We start from the raw sequence: 17890 nt of genomic DNA on the forward strand, positions 1-17890 counted from the left end.
CAGAAAGCATTACCAAGTTACGATCTTTAATTCCCCTATTCGTTTTAAGTGCTCACCCTTTTATTTTTCAAATGAAAGTTAAATGTAATAATATATATTTTTTAATATTATCAATTTAACCTTCTTATATTGAATCTATAAAAAGTAAATTATCACATCACTATAGACCTATTGAGAATAAATTTGATAATTCATTAAATACTAATATAATAAATAATAATAAAAATAATTATATTAAAAAATTAAACTTTTAAAAAAGGACACTTATTATGAAACGAAGAAAACATACACACAAACCTAAGTCAACTCTTAGATAAATAGGTATTCATGTAATATCCTAATTGAAATTTCAACCCTTGGTAATATATGTAATGGTCACAAACTCAAAATCAAGAATTTGTAAGTGAAATGAAAGTGTGACTATGATTCATGATAAGTGCAACTCACATTATTGGGTGAAGAATACGTGTACAACGGAATCGTATTTAAGTTTGCCAAGAAGAATAGAAAGCATGGTCAATAAGTCGAAATATGATTATATGATTGGTTACTTATTTTGTTGTTGATAGAATTCTTTAAAATTTTCAATCAGACTTTTTAAAATTAGACATTTGTGGATAAGCTTGAAGACTCTTGAAAACTTTGATTATTTGGTACAAATTTCATAACATCTTCATACTATTTTATTATACTTTTTAGTCATTGAAATGCACCAGTGTAAAAGCACAGTTGTGATATTAGGGATCTGAAAAAAAAAAAAAAACAAAACAAAACAAAAATCAAAAACAAAAACAAAACAAACAAACAAACCAACCTCTAGCACCACATGTATTATATCTAAAATACAGGATACTCCGTGTTAAAGAAAGCAGGGTGTTTTAATGATTAGTGAGTGCCTCTACAATATTTTCCAAAAACTTCATCATTATGTAATATATCTTATTAAATTTAAATTATTGTCAAACTTCTTATTTATTTTTATCGAGAGCAATGATACATCCTTCGAATTCAAAAGACGCTGGTTGAGGTTTTTTTTTTTTTTTTTTTTTAATTTCTTTTTTCTTTCGAATTCAAAAGAAAGCAATTACAACTTAAAACAAGCCCATGAGGGCAGCCCAACAATGAAACATTGAAATAAAAAAAATAGTAATTGCCATTAACGGCAATTGCAATTAACAAGATGAACTTTCATCCCGTAGCAAGGAGCGGCGGCCAAGCTGCCAAGAATTAGTCCGGCGACCGCGGAGGAGGTCTGTAGCAAGACGAGGAAATGTTCCAATCCTTGAGAATAGCTGTTGATGAATCGCAGTCACGGAGGCACCCCAATTTTAGAATTGCAGAGATGGTTGAACAGATCTTGGCATAGACAACTCTTTGAGAGGCCTTCTTCCCTTTAAAAATCTTGGCGTTTCTCTCCTCCCAGGTATGATACACTAAAGCTGAAAGCCCTAATTTTCTGTGTAGCTTAATTGAGTTCTTGACTTTCCATTGGATACTTGCCCACTGAACAAGGGCCTCCCAACTCTTTAAGGATGTAAAAATGTCGCACTTATATTTGATAAAAAGCCACAGTGGAGAGACAAAAGAGCAATTTAAGAAAATGTGATCATGAGATTCCATTGACATGCTGCATAGTGGGCAGATATTGATATGCTTAGACATTGATTTGCTATCAAGAGTTGGCAACTTGGATTGGACTGCCAGCCAAAAAATGAACTTCATTCTAGGTATGGAAGGAGAGTTCCAAACTAGATTATGCCATGGGGCATTGGGAAGGTTCCCCACCAAATAGGAGACAGTATGACTGAATGAGTGCAAACCAGCAGGAGAGGCTATCCACTTCTTTGAGTCCCTAGAATAAGAAGCTGGAGCTGGTAGGTTAGCCAATTCAGGGATCATATTATTGAGGGACATGGGAAAGGACCAGTTGTTGTTGTGAATGAAGTTGTCAAATGTTACTCCTTTATGAATTCCCCCCTGTGTCAGTAAAGAAATTAGAAACTTTGAACATAAAGGACCCCCTAGGCCAATTATCCCACCATAATGTTGTATCTGCCCCATTGCCAATAGAATGCTTGATGAGTGATCTTGTAATATGTCTCAATTGGAGCATTTTCTTCTAGCTCCAAGAGCAGGGTTGGAGGTAATTAAGAGTCCATAGGTTCCTGGATTTAAGGAGGTGTGAGTGGCACCATTTTACCCATAACCTGTTTGAGTTGTCAGTTTGGAGGTCCCAAATGAACCTTAGGATTCCAGCCCTATTAGTAGCTTCCAAATTAGGGATCCCAAGACCCCCTGCAAGTTTAGGAGTACATACCTTGTCCCAGGCAACCTTTGATTCTGTGGCCTTCAACTTTGGTCCAGACCATAGAAACCTTCTGAAAATTTTGTTTAGTTCATCAATAACCCCTTTAGGAAGGATCAAGATGTTGCACCAGTAATTTTGAGTGGAGACAAGGACTGATTTGATTAATTGCAATATACCTGCATAGGAGAGGGATCTTGATGTCCAGTTAGATACTCCATGAGTGATCTTACTTACCAGCAAGTTGCAATGCTCAGCTTTAAGGTTGGTGGATATGAGAGGCACTCCTAAGTATCTCACTGGGAGTGTAGTTGCTTGAATGCTAAGTAAAGAGGAGATTTCATTCTGAGTGTGGTCATTTATACCTGAGAAGTACACTACACTTTTGGATAGGTTGATTTCACGGCCAGACATTGAGCTGAAAAGATCTAAAGCAGACTTTGGGACTGAAACTGAGCAGATATCTCCATTGCAAAATAGTAGTAGATCATTATCATAGGATAAATGAGTGATTTTTTGTTCCTTGCACCTCCAATGATACTTAAAGGATGAAACTCTATCCACATAATTGTTTATAATAGAAGAAAAGGCATCCATGAGAATAACAAAGAGGAAAGAAGAGATTGGATCTCCTTGTCTGAGGCCCCTCTTCCCTTTGAAGTATCCTTGGACCGTACCATTTAAGGCAATGGTAAAGAAGGGGGATGAGATATAAACTTTGATCAGTGCAATGAACTTGGGGGGGGGGGGGGGGGGATTTGTGCAGTGTAAGACAACTGATAATGAAGTCCCACTTCACTGAATCAAAGGCCTTCTTAAGGTCCACTTTGAAGGCATACCTTGCAGGAGTTCCATGTTTGTGATACACTCTGAGCAGCTCATGGGCTAGGAGAATAGGGTTTTTGATCTTTCTGCCTTGGACAAAGGCAGATTGGGCTTGATCAATGAGTGTAGGTAGTGTGGATTAAAGCTTGGTTGCAAGCAGCTTTAAGATACATTTGTATATGGTATTAACACAAGAGATAGGCCTGTAGTCATGAAGTGAGGCTGGGTTCTGACATTTGGGTACTAAGGCAATATAAGTGTTGTTAACCTCTGCTAGGAGCTTTCTATTTCTGAAGAATTCTGAAATTGCCTTGATAACAGACCTTCCAACTATATTCCAAGAACTTTTGAAGAATGAAGCATTGTAGCCATTTGGACCTGGGACTCTGTCTTTGTTTAGATTCAACATACAGCTTTGGATCTCCAGTTTGTTTGGCATGTCTTCAAAGAAGGAGTGAAGCTTGATAGGACAACCTTTGATATGAATGGTGCTAGATCAGGAATGTGGTGTGTAGGGGGTGGGGATTCGCCAAGCAAAGCTTGGAAATGGTTAACCACTTGGATTTTAATGTCTTCATAATCTTGAATGACTTATCCATCATCAAGTATCAAGGAGACAATCTTCTTCCTATTGTTCCTTGAAGTAACTAACCTATGGAAGTAGGTTGAGTTATAGTCCCCCAATTTAAGCTAAGCCATTCTAAACTTCTGCCTCAAAATATCTTCTTGAATAGTTCCCAGCCTCAGAAATTCAGCAGTGAGGGTTATTTCCATTTCTTTTAGAGTGGGATCACTAGGAGAGAGGTCAAGATCCAATTGACAGGATTGTAACTCAAGTTGTATGGCATGGATTCTGGAGTCCAACTCTGAAAATTATTTCCCACATGTGGTTCTTAGGATTGTTTTCAGTTGTTTGAGCTTCTGAATAACTTAGAACATTGCAGTTCATTTGATGTGTGAGCTCCAGACCCCTTGAACTGAGGATAATAAGAGCTTGTGTGAAGTCCATGCATTGAAGAACCTGAAGGGAATATGCCTTTGAGGTTTGCCTTTGCGGTTTGTTGATATCAAGTGTAACCAAGATAGGACTATGGTCTGAGATGCCTGGGGTGAGGAAGTTGCATTCTGAAATTAGGAAGGAGTTTGTCCAGCTTTGGTTAACCAAGGCCCTATTAAGCTTCTTAGCTATACAAGCATCACCCATGCTTTTATTTGACCAAGAGTATAGAATCCCACAGAACTTAAGGTTTTCCAAGTCAGTATTTTGGAGGCAGTCCTTGAAATCAGTCCTTACAGAGTTTCCTTTCATTGAACCACCATGCTATTCTCCAATGTTGGGGATGACATTAAAATCCCCCATTAACAGTGATAAGCGCCGAATATTATATATTCAAGCGCCCTAAATTGCATTAGTAAAGTCTGTTGTATGTTAATTTATGTACATTATCTTCATTTCTATGTTTTTATGCATTTTCAGGTTCATTGGCCAAAATGGAACAAGAATAAGGCCTTGTGGAATCTTAAGCAACAAAAGGTGTCAATGCTGAATTCTGGCAGCAGTACAACCTGGACTTTGCTCGCCATTTTGACCTTCCAAACTCGAGAACTGGACTTCCCTCATAACATAAAAGATTTAGAGCTCTGAATTAGCTTTCTAAATCTTCAAACGGTTTGTCATTCGGAGCTCGGAGCAGAGAGTTATGGCCTTGTTACCAGAGGTACGCAGAACTGCCTGGCAGCAATGAAATTCTGCCTTGATCTTCATTTTCGACCAACCATCCTTGAGAATTGGATCTCCACTAAAACATGAAATATTTAGAGCTCTGAATCAGCTTTCTAAATCTTCAAACGGTTCATCATTCGGAGTTCGGAGCGCAAAGTTATGGCTGTTTAACCAAAGTAGGTCTGGGCGGAGCAAGTGAAGCATGGGCATTTTTACACTAAATTCGAGCGCTCGAGGCCTTGCTTAGAGTGCTCGAATTTTGGGAAGAATGCCCTTCGGAAATGGCTCATTTCAGCCCACTTGCACCTTGGTTTCTTCATTTTGCTTTCCTCTTTAATGAAGTGGTTGGAGATGTTGGTTGGTGGCCTTTTGGGTGGTAGATAAGAGGGATATGAGCCACACAATAGGGGAGAGCTTCATTCTACAAGATTAGAGGAGAGAGAAGAGAGCAAAGGAAGGAGAGTTCTTAGAGCAAGAAAGGGGAGCTCGAAAATGGAAGGAGGATCCATGGTTCTTCTTCATTCTAAGGCTCCCATGTGTAACTAACTCCTCCTCTAGGGAGGTAATGGAACCCTTCATTGTAAGCATGCTTTACTTTTGATTCTAGTTTGGGAAAAATAATGTATTTTTGTGGTGATTCCATAATCTAGAACTCTTACTTGATGTAATGAATTGATTTTGATTTAATGATCATGTTGGACCGACTTTCTTGTCTTAGAATGTATGTTTTCATGGTTGTATGGTTTACATTTTCATGGTGACAATGAAGATGAGATTTTTGGAATGGTTTTAATGGCATGTTGTTGAGAGATTTGATAGGCCATAGCTTAGGTTCTTCCTTTGATGGCTTATTCTTAATTCTTAGCTTCATGTGCTCTTATCATGTGATTGATGGTTTGACAATTTCTAGCTTAGTGAACATGTCTTAAATTACACTTTAGTTTAGGTAATTGAGCATGTAAAATCTTTGATAAATTGTTCTTGCCTATTGATTCCATGAATCCTTTGAAGGTAATGTAGTAACCATGAGTAACTACTTATCATAGCCACATATTTATGTTGTTTTTCCCCGAATGAATCATATTCTAGCATGTTTATATTGTCGGTGGTGAAGTTACTTCCCTAGTCTCTTTTACCGACATTTTATCTCTTTTAAATTCTTGCAAGTTCTATTTTATGCATCTTAATTTCATAGCTTTAGTGACAAACCAAGCAAACACCCTATTCCCCCTTATCATTCTAAAACGATTCTAGACGCTTAGGTTGCCTTAAACTAGCGCAGTCCCAGTGGTTCGACTTACCCGACCAATAGCCCTATTTTACAATGATTCGTGCTATTGCGAAGGTTGATGTTTAATTGACCAACCGATCAATTTTTGGCGCTGTTGCCGGGGACTGCAAACGGTTTAGCAACCAAAGTTTAGGGTTAATTTTAGTTTGATTGTGAATATTGTGTCTTGTGAATATTCCTTGTGTGTTTTGATCATCTTCGTGTTGTAAGATTCTAGGGACTCGGAGCTCGCCGTGGGATTGCTAGCAAATTGTAAGTCTAGAGGACCCCAGGTAAGTCTCTTGACTTCTAGTTTCGCATTATGAATATTGTGTATGTGTTTAATTTAGTTGTGAAGCCCTTGTCGAGGCTCTTATCTTGTTTATATTTTGTGTTCAAGCATCGGTCCTTGTCGTGGCCATTTACATTTTCTGTCTTGATAATTGAGGAGAAAGGGAACATCGTATGTGGAGTTGTGGTTGATGAATTGCTTTGTTGAGTATATGCTTTGTTGTTGATGTTCGGTCGTAGGTCACTTTCCTTACCCACAATCGATTCTCCCATTGATATTAACTCTCTTGAAAGAACTCTTAGACAGAACCTTAGGGAACCCACTCTTATAAGGGACCTTGAAACTGAATTCAATATAATGGGGGATAACGTAGGAAATTCGGGGAATGAAAGGGCTGAAATTCCTAATATCGAGCCAATGACTCTTAGAGATCATTTCATCCCTACCACCTATGCTTCTCCATCTTGCATAGTGATGCCAAACATCGATGCAGCTCAATATGAGATTAAATCTAGTACCATCCAAATGCTTCCATCATTTCATGGCTTTGATAATGAAGATCCATATAAGCATCTTGATGAGTTCCTTGAAATCTGTTCGACCATCCGGTTGAGAGGTTTTCCGGACAATGCACTCCATCTCCACCTTTTCCCATTCTCCCTAAAGGATAGGGCAAAATATTGGTTAAACTCCCTCGCTCCCAACTCTATTACTTCTTAGGCTCAATTGCAACAAGAATTTCTTAAGAAGTATTATCCGGTGAGTAAAACCAACCAAATGAGGCGTTCCATTCTAAGCTTTTCTCAAGTTGATGGAGAACAACTCCACGAGACTTGGGAAAGGTTACAAGATCTTTTTCGAAAATGTCCTTATCATTTGATCCCAAAATGGCAATTAGTGCAAGCTTTCTATGCCGGTTTGACCGACAGCGATAGATTTATGGTTGACTCTTCTTGTGGTGGGATGTTCATGTCCAAGAATGCGGATGAGGCTTGGACCTTACTTGAGAATTTGAGTGAAAATTCACTTCAACACAATTCTCGTAGGGCTCCGACCTCAACCACTCCAAAGAACACCAATCCTTGTCAACAAAAATCAATAAGGGAGGAATCATCTCAAGTGGATGCCATAGCTCATAAATTCTACCAATTGATGGCACCACATCTTCCTCCTTCATTGTCTCAAAATTCGGCAAGTTCGGTTTGTGCCTCATGTAATAGTCCATTTCATCTCTCGGAAGATTGCCCCACACCGGGGCAATTTCCCAATCCCAACCAAGAGCAAGCTAATGCCATGTTCTCACGGCCCGGGAACAATCCATATTCCAACACCTACAATCCGGGTTGGCGAGACCATCCGAATTTTTCGTGGAGGCAACAAGCCCCACAAAATTCCCAACTTCAAAATCAAGGGCCTCAAAATCAGCCCTCTTCTCAATATCAAGGTAGGCCTTTCCAAGCCTCTTCAAGCTACCAACCTCCATACAATCTAAATGTCTCCACTCAACCTCCTGTGAATCCAATTGATGAGATAGTGGCTGCAAACAAGCAAATGATGGAATCATTAAATGTGCAAATGATGGAATCATTAAACAAGCAAATCATAGATTCCAACAAGCATCTCTTGACATCTTTGCAACCTACTATGCAAATGGTTCACTCCCATACTCAATCCATAGCTAGGCTCGAAAATCAAATGGGACAAATAGCTAACCAAGTGAACCAACTTCTTCAAAAAGACAAGGGTAAGCTTCCCGCTCAACCATTTGAAAATCCTAGAGGAATGCATGTGATTGATGAAACCCCTCCTCCGAGTGGGCCGACTCATGAACAAGTTCAAGCTATCACCACCCTTCGGAGTGGTAGAGTGGTTGACAACAAGGTTGATGGAGACACAAGTGAGAAAAACCCTCCGTTGAACAATCCAAATTCAAGCTCTTCAAGTCCAAATCCAACTTCTTCTTGTCCAAATACCATTCACGGAAGTCCCACGCATGTCACCCCAAATGTGGAAACTACTTATGAGCCAAAAACTCCGTTCCCTCAACGTCTTCAAGAGTCGACACATTTTGGGAATAAGAATTGCAAAATTCAAGACATGTGGGAGGTCTTTAGGCAAGTATAGATCAATCTTCCTCTCTTGGATGCTATCAAGCAAATTCCTCCCTATGCAAAATTCCTTAAGGATTTGTGCACTCAAAAGCGCACTTCCAGAAGTCATTTACCAAAGAAAGTGAGGTTAACCGAAAATGTTAGTGCGATCATTCAGCACAGCACTCCTCCGAAGTATAAGGATCCGGGTGCCCCCATAATCTCTTGTGTCATTGGTGACAACAAAATCGAGAGGGCCCTCCTTGACTTAGGAGCTAGTGTGAATTTGATTCCATATTCGGTTTACCTACAACTTGGTTTGGGAGATCTAAAGCCAACTCCGATAGTGTTGCAATTTGCTGATCGATCTATTAAGCAACCACGGGGAATTATTGAAGATGTGATCATAAAAGTGGACAAATTCTACTTCCCGGTAGACTTCGTGGTTCTTGATACGGAACCAGTCCATGATCCAAGAAAACACATTCCCATAATTCTCGGACGTCCTTTTCTGGCTACAGCTAATGCTTCCATTAACTGTAGATCCGGATTGATGGATATCTCTTTTGGGAATATGAATGTTAAGCTCAATATCTTCAATGCTGTGCAACTTCCTTCAGATGACAATGAGTGTTTTGAAATCACTATTGCTGATGAATACATTCAAAATCCAATCCCACCTCCTTCAACGGAGGATCCCCTATATGCTTGCTTGGTCCCTTTTGAGTTTGAGGATTTTGGTGTGGACAAATCCATTTGGGAAGTCAACTCCTTGCTTGATATTCCATCACCATTTTCCTCTCCTTTATGGGAAGCACCAAATCCATCTCTATCGTGGGATTGTCCATCTCCTTCCATTTCTTCACCGGAGTTACCTCAACATTTTGAGGGTGAACCACGGACAAAGGTAAGGAGAATGTTGACAAGTTGCTGAAAATTCTTCCAATCATTCGAGCCCAATCTAGAATCATTGTCCATGATACTCAACCTGTGAACAAACCATTTGCGTACAATGAGGTATATGACTTGGAGATTGCAAATATGAAAGGTCATGATCCTACAATTGTTAGTCAAAACAATGACATTCAACGAGCCTCCATAATCTCGAACAAGCAACACCTTTGCTTAAATCTGAAAAGAAAAGAAGTGAGATTAAAAGCGATGCTCAAATCCTCTAAGGCCAAACTTGTTTCTCTTCGGAAGGATCAATATCCCTCACCATTCATTGATCCAAGTTTGAGACCATATGAAGGAGGCAAGTTGCATACGGAGCGTTAAGGATCCATCTCTCCAATGGATCCTGATCCTGGTTCGTCTAGCTATCGACATTAAATTTAGCAAAGCAAGGGAAGAAATTCTTTCGATGTTCCAAGCTTCCCTACCTTCTCAAATTGCTCGTGCCTTGAAATTTTCTGGGAAATGGTTTAGAAAAGCCAAAAATTTGATTTTTCTGAAATGGTCTTCAGTTGCGTTCCGCAATTTTAGACCGGCTTATTAGACCTTCTCAACTCCTGTTTTCATTCCCGCAAGTTTCCGGCTCTATCAGACAATTTCTCGGACTTTCGACTTGGCACTCACATGCATAGCCTCTCATCTTCAATGCATTGTTGGATCATGGTTCCCCAAAATTTTCCATGCATTGGAGATGAAATGCAAAGTTTAACAATTTTTCATCTAGGCATTAGAAATGTTGAGCAATTTGACAATTTTTCCAAAAATTTTCCATCCATGCATTGGATTGGAATTATCTTGCAAAGCTTCAAAAATTTTCCCTACATTAAAATTGGAATGATGTTGCGATGCAAAAGTTCAAAAATTTCTTCTATGCATGGGAATGCCATGCAAAGCTTCAAATTTTTTCTATGCATAGCTTGAATTTAGGTTGCCGCATGCAAAGTTTAAAACTTTCCCCATGCATTACATGGAATGACATGCAAAAATTTTCAAAATTTTTTCCATGCATGGGAAGGTTGCATTCATGGAAAAATGTTGCCACATTTTCAAAATGCATACCTTAATGGGAATGAAGTTGTCACTTTCTAATGCCATGCGAGGTTTACAATTTCCATCTCAATGTTGCAGTCCAGTTTAATGATTCCATAGCATGCATTCATGCAATGCATAAGAATACTGCTAGCACACCATGCATGAAAATGCATCCAATACATGCAATAGTGCCCATTGTCAACCCACAATGAAGATGTCCAGTTGAGTGCTCGAAACCAAACATCCTGAGGCTACTGCTATGATTTCGAGCAATCTACCTTCCCTGTCGAGTGCTCGCTGCTGCCTCTAATCTTGCATGCACCACTGTCCTAATTTCGCGCATTCAAAATCCAAGTTCGAGTGCTCGCTGATGCCCTCCAATTTCAGCCCTTCATTTGCAGCCACTGCCTCATTTTCGAGCCCTCTCAAGTTCCTTTGGAGTGCTCGCAGCCACATCCCAGCAAACCCGAACTCTCTGGCTTCATTTCGAGCAATCTAAACTCCAATTTGGAGTGCTCGACCTTGCTTGAATTTTTAAACCCCAAAGCTGCTGAGGCTATTGGTCCCAATTCGAGCACTCTACTTCCATGCTTAGAGTGCTCGACCACTTCTCTCAACCAAGAAACCCAACTTCAACAACCAACATACCAGCAATCACCTTCTCTCACCTCATGCATCACTCTATCTCGGCTCCAACCAAACAACCCATTCCATGCATCCCTCTCACTCCCTATGCCTACCACCACTCACCACCTCACCCGAACCCATCCACAACCTTCACCCTCTCGGCACTCCTCCATCCACAACCTTCAACCTCCACATGCATAACCAACCTTCCCACCCTAACAAACCCATCTTCCCTCACACCACCCTCCACTCTCATCCTTCCACAAACCCTCTTCCTCACACCACTCAGCCAACCATGCATCACAGCAAACAAACCACCAACCACTCTCGGTCCTCTATACCTCTTCCTCACTCACTCCCTCTCCCTGTCTCACTGCATCTACTTCGAGCACTCGAAGAACCCATTTCGAGTGCTCGAAATTCTCACCCCATCAAGCATGCCCATCTCTCGGCATCTTGCACCAATCTTTTCCGCACCAAACCAACTTCCATGCATCTTGCCTGCACCACCACCCCACACCTCGCAACCGTGCATGCAAGCAACCATGCATGTGCTAACCAACTCACCCTCATCTCATCTCGGCAACTTCAACATCACCATCCCAACACCATCCCCCACCCAACCACACTCCATGCAAACCATCTCTCTCTCGGCTTCCTATGTAGCCCATCATGCATGCAAACCCAAGCCTCCTCCAACCAACCAACCTCAACCCCACCCCATGCACACATCCAACCTTCTTGCAAACATTTAAATATATATATATATATATATATATACATATATATATATATATATACATATATATTTATATATATATATATAGATATAATACTACTAATAATAATACTAAATAAATAAATAAATAAATTTTTTGGCTTTATTTTGTTTTTCATTTTACGCTTGTGGCTAATGTCAGCATTTGTCTTTTGTTTTGATTTTTTATCTTGCACTAAAATTTAGGTTAGTGTTTTAATTTCTGTTTTGGTTTTTCTTACGAGACCTATGCTTTTACCTGTGTACATTAGTTGTGTTTTGATAGGTCTTCATATCCAAGTTTGGGGGACGCAGTTGCGCACTCACATGGCTGAACATCTATGTCGTCGTCACTCCACTTGGTATTATTGTTCCTTTCCCCCCTTTTTTTTGCTCTTAGTTTGGTATGCTTGTCTTCACACATTGCGGACAATGTGATATTCAAGTTTTGGGGTGTAATATTGCATTTTTGGCATATTTTTGGTTTCATAATTTTTGCTAAGCAATGATAATGGAATTTGAAACCTGTTGGAGATGAAAGCATATGTTTAAAACTTTGTGTATAGAAGCAGTTGATATTTTTGAAAATAAAGAAAAATTGAGTTGAAATGATCATGTAGATTCAAATTAGTCTGTATAAATGTCTCAATTAAATTCTCGCTGGATTTGACACTCTTTTAAGCTTCACAATGCACAGATGCACATTGGAAACTTAACTGTGAGGCATGCAACTTGATCGACCTTGACCTTGGCCTAGTTAATTTGATTTGATGAACCTGATAGATGAATATCTTTGGCATGATTTAAGTCGTCTAAAAAAAAAAAAAAAAAAAAAAAAAACTGAAAAGGAAAGAAAATAATGACCAGTTGACGTTCGTAACCTTTCCAACTCGAGCTATTAAGCCCTAGGAGTGTCTCTACACTTAACACCCTAAAGCCATCTGGTTTGGGAGTTGTTGGCCTAATGCTTGCTACAAGGGTTGGTTAGAAAGCTTAAAGGACTTAAACATTGCACGGTCATTCAAAAAAAAATAAGCTGGTAATAAACATGGTTCGTTGGAGTTCGTAGCCTTTCCAACTTGAGCTATTAAGCCCTATGGAGTGTCTCTACACTTAACACCCTAAAGCCATCTGGTTTGGGAGTTGTTGGCCTAACGCTTGCTACATAGGTTGGTTAGAAAGCTTAAGGGACTTCGGCATTGCACAACCATTCTATGTTTCGCTTATGAGTTACAATAAATTGTCAACAAGCAACAAAAGTTGTCTTGTAAATAAAATCATGCCTTAGGGACCTCATTTAAAGGGGAATTCAATGATTTGAAAACTTGTGCTTGGAAATTGGAAAAGAAAGTAAAAGCCGCATGTTGAGAATCCAATTCACTTTCACTGAAGCTAGAGTTGATTTCCATTCAAGAGATGATAATTGAGTTATTTATATAGTCTATGATGTTAATACATGTATGTTGAAATGTGTTTAGTATCAATGCTTCATATATGCAAGGTAGTCTTCCCAATGACCCCATCTCCAGCTCTTTTTCTGTTTCAAGTTATTTTTGAGCTATGTATATATCTCATTTTACCATGGATGATATTTTTGTAGTAGCATGCCCATGGTTGTCTTTTCATTAAGTTTTTCATTGTAGTTTTGCTAAGGGACTAGCAAAATGTAAGTTTGGGGGTGTGATAAGCGCCGAATATTATATATTCAAGCGCCCTAAATTGCATTAGTAAAGTCCGTTGTATGTTAATTTATGTACATTATCTTCATTTCTATGTTTTTATGCATTTTCAGGTTCATTGGCCAAAATGGAACAAGAATAAGGCCTTGTGGAATCTTAAGCAACAAAAGGTGTCAATGCTGAATTCTGGCAGCAGTACAACCTGGACTTTGCTCGCCATTTTGACCTTCCAAACTCGAGAACTGAACTTCCCTCATAACATGAAAGATTTAGAGCTCTGAATTAGCTTTCTAAATATTCAAACGGTTTGTAATTTGGAGCTCAGAGCAGAGAGTTATGTCCTTGTTACCAGAGGTACACAGAACTGCCTGGCAGCAATGAAATTCTGCCTTGATCTTCATTTTCGACCAACCATCCTTGAGAATTGGATCTCCACTAAAACATAAAATATTTAGCGCTCTGAATCAGCTTTCTAAATCTTCAAACAGTTCATCATTCGGAGTTCAGAGCGCAAAGTTATGGCTGTTTAACCAAAGTAGGTCTGGGCGGAGCAAGTGAAGCATGGGCATTTTTACACTAAATTCGAGCGCTCGAGGCCTTGCTTAGAGTGCTCGAATTTTGGGCAGAATGCCCTTCGAAAATGGCTCATTTCAGCCCACTTGCACCTTGGTTTCTTCATTTTGCTTTCCTCTTTAATGAAGTGGTTGGAGATGTTGGTTGGTGGCCTTTTGGGTGGTAGATAAGAGGGATATGAGCCACACAATAGGGGAGAGCTTCATTCTACAAGATTAGAGGAGAGAGAAGAGAGCAAAGGAAGGAGAGTTCTTAGAGCAAGAAAGGGGAGCTCGAAAATGGAAGGAGGATCCATGGTTCTTCTTCATTCTAAGGCTCCCATGTGTAACTAACTCCTCCTCTAGGGAGGTAATGGAACCCCTCATTGTAAGCATGCTTTACTTTTGATTCTAGTTTGGGAAAAATAATGTATTTTTGTGGTGATTCCATAATCTAGAACTCTTACTTGATGTAATGAATTGATTTTGATTTAATGATCATGTTGGACCGACTTTCTTGTCTTAGAATGTATGTTTTCATGGTTGTATGGTTTACATTTTCATGGTGACAATGAAGATGAGATTTTTGGAATGGTTTTAATGGCATGTTGTTGAGAGATTTGATAGGCCATAGCTTAGGTTTTTCCTTTGATGGCTTATTCTTAATTCTTAGCTTCATGTGCTCTTATCATGTGATTGATGGTTTGACAATTTCTAGCTTAGTGAACATGTCTTAAATTACACTTTAGTTTAGGTAATTGAGCATGTAAAATCTTTGATAAATTGTTCTTGCCTATTGATTCCATGAATCCTTTGAAGGTAATGTAGTAACCATGAGTAACTACTTATCATAGCCACATATTTATGTTGTTTTTCCCCGAATGAATCATATTCTAGCATGTTTATATTGTCGGTGGTGAAGTTACTTCCCTAGTCTCTTTTACCGACATTTTATCTCTTTTAAATTCTTGCAAGTTCTATTTTATGCATCTTAATTTCATAGCTTTAGTGACAAACCAAGCAAACACCCTATTCCCCCTTATCATTCTAAAATGATTCTAGACGCTTAGGTTGCCTTAAACTAGCGCAGTCCCAGTGGTTCGACTTACCCGACCAATAGCCCTATTTTACAATGATTCGTGCTATTGCGAAGGTTGATGTTTAATTGACCAACCGATCAAACAGCCAAGGGATAGAAACAAAAATTATTGAGTGGCGAGTGATATCATCCCAAAGAACCTGTCTTTCAATGGCACAGTTGGAAGCATAGATGAAAGAAGTGAAAAATGACAGATTTAAACCAATCAATGATATTGAGCAACGCATTACTTGTCTGCTGCAGTGAATAACTGACAGGTTAAGAGTGTTAGGATTCCAAAGTATCCAAATTTGACCTAAGTCTGAAAAATGATAATTGTGAGAAATAGACCATTGTGGAGCAATATTCTTGTGAATGGTTACCACATTTGAAAGTGCCACTTTGGTCTCCACTATGGAAACCATATCCAATTTTCTATCAGAAATTAGTTTTTTAATTTTTGATTGTTTAAAGGGTTGATTTAACCCTCTAATATTCCATGTTAGGAAAGAAATCATGGAAAGGGTGGAGATAAGTGACCTCCAAGATGCCTTTAGCTTACTGAAGCTCATGCATCAACCCTGAATTTTTGAAATCTTTCATTTTTGCCACTTTCTTGAGACTTCTAGCAGTTAATCTCCCTTTCTGTGCTGTGTTGCTGCAGCTGCCTGGATCACTCAATGAGAAGGAGACCAGAAAGGGTGAGGTAGAGATGTGTTTGTTAGCTTGGGCTAACACTGAGGAATGTTTTGGTGTGGTAATGTGGGTATGAGCCACATTAGTGGTCTTGGAAGGACTGCATTTCTTATGATCAAGTTTGGATTTCCTTTGATTCTTATGTTGAGGGATTGTGTTTGGTGTACTAGAGGTTTGGTGGGAGGAATGAGGTTTACAGTGTAGTGTTGGCATAGATAATATGGATTTATTATGAGGGGAGAGTGGGGTGGATATAGGTGAGGAGAAGTTAAGTTTCCTACTACAGAGGGGAGAATGAGTAGGGGATGGGGATATTGTAGAAGACTGTGAATCAGTGATGGAATTGTTGACCATTGTGTTGCCTGAGTTGTTTGAGGAAAGAATTTGTAGTAGTGAGGGGGAATCAAGGTTATTGGAATCAGAAGGTTGGTGCTGTAGCGGAGAGAATTGGTTAGCAGTTGAAGGCTTTGCAGTGGTTGGTAATAAAGGTTTAATAGCAGTTGAGGTGCCCATGTTCTTTTTCTTTCTAACTGTTACCCATTCAGTGGCTGGTTGGACTGCAGGGTTGTGATCTCTGTGGGGAGAACCTTCAATTGTTGGATGAGCATGAGGGGTGTTGTTGTCTGGGTTGATTACACTGGAATTCCCTTGAGCTGTGTTGATGAATTTGAGAGGGCATTGGCTTCTAAGTGGTTGAGGAGTTTGCACTTATCACATATTTTAAGTAGCCATTGGTACTCAATTCTGATGTCTACTAAGGACATGTCTTCCATTTTGAGTTGAACAACATGCTTAAGAGGTTTACTCAGGTCAATGTTGATGCAGATTCTTGCAAATTTCAACTTGGTTATCATTTCTGTGGCTTCATTAGCATATAATGGCTCACCTATAACACTTGCAATGTGGCTAAGACCCTTTGCAGTCCAGTAATTGTGTGGCACAGTGTAGAACTTGGACCAGATATGAAGACAACCCAATTGAACAGGCTGAGGTTGGTTATTTTGGCTCTATTTTCTTAGTGAGAAGGGGTGCCCATCTATTGACCAGGGACCATGAGAAAACACTCTGTCCACCTCTGAGGAGGAGTTGAATCTGAAGATGTAGGAGTTGTTCTCCCCAATGATGGTGCCAGATAGTCCAAATGATTTCCATAGTTTAGTTGCAGCATTTTGTATTACCTTGAAAGGTAATTTCTTGTGGATGGAGAATCCGACCAAATGGAAAGAAGACCAGAAATTAATACCTTCATCAACAACTTCTTTAGATGGTTCAATAATGTTGGGATTAGTAGATGTAGGAGCTATGTAGACAAATTTCATTTTGTTTGTTCCATGTTCAACAACATTTGACTAAGTTTTTGCTGGTGGATGTTTGATAAGGTGTGGTGATTTGTTGGTATGTGGGGTAGGCAGAGTAGTAGAGTGTGTCAGGATAGGAGAGGTTGCTGTTTTGTCTGGGGATAGGGCATGGTTAGTTGGTATTAACTGAGTTGGTGGTTGGACTGTTACTTTGGACTTAGAGTTCGGAGTTGGAATGGTATTGATTTGAAAGCTCACTATGTTGTTTCCTATTTGGGCAGTATGGACTATTGGAGCTTGCAAAGTAGTGTTGACCAGATTAGGAGATTTGAAATTCAAATTTGAATTGGAACCTGGTGCCTTTAATGGAGGGAGAACATTTGTTGGTGCAGCAGTGGTGGTTGTGGAGGTCTGAGGTGGTAGATGTCGTCGAGCCTCAGCTGTGGCTGTTGCTGCTGCTTTATGGGGAGCTATAGTAGTGGTAGTTGTAGTGATTAGGTGAACCAATTGTGCTGTGGTAACCTCAGTGGTGGTGGTGATCATTGCCTTGAGCTTTAAAACTTCATCTCTCAGTTCAGAAATGGTCTTGCTCTTCTCATAATGCATATCCATTGATTTGCCCAAATTCTCTTCAGACCATTGTAATTGTTCTTGGAGCCTTTCAATTTGATGACTAGGAGAATCATAGAGTAATGAATTGAAATTTTTTGGAG

This window comes from Cornus florida, unplaced genomic scaffold (assembly GCF_030987335.1).
Source record: "Cornus florida cultivar Cherokee Brave unplaced genomic scaffold, ASM3098733v1 CherokeeBrave_3.0.0_Hap2_Chr06, whole genome shotgun sequence".
In the NCBI taxonomy this organism is placed as follows: Eukaryota; Viridiplantae; Streptophyta; class Magnoliopsida; order Cornales; family Cornaceae; genus Cornus; species Cornus florida.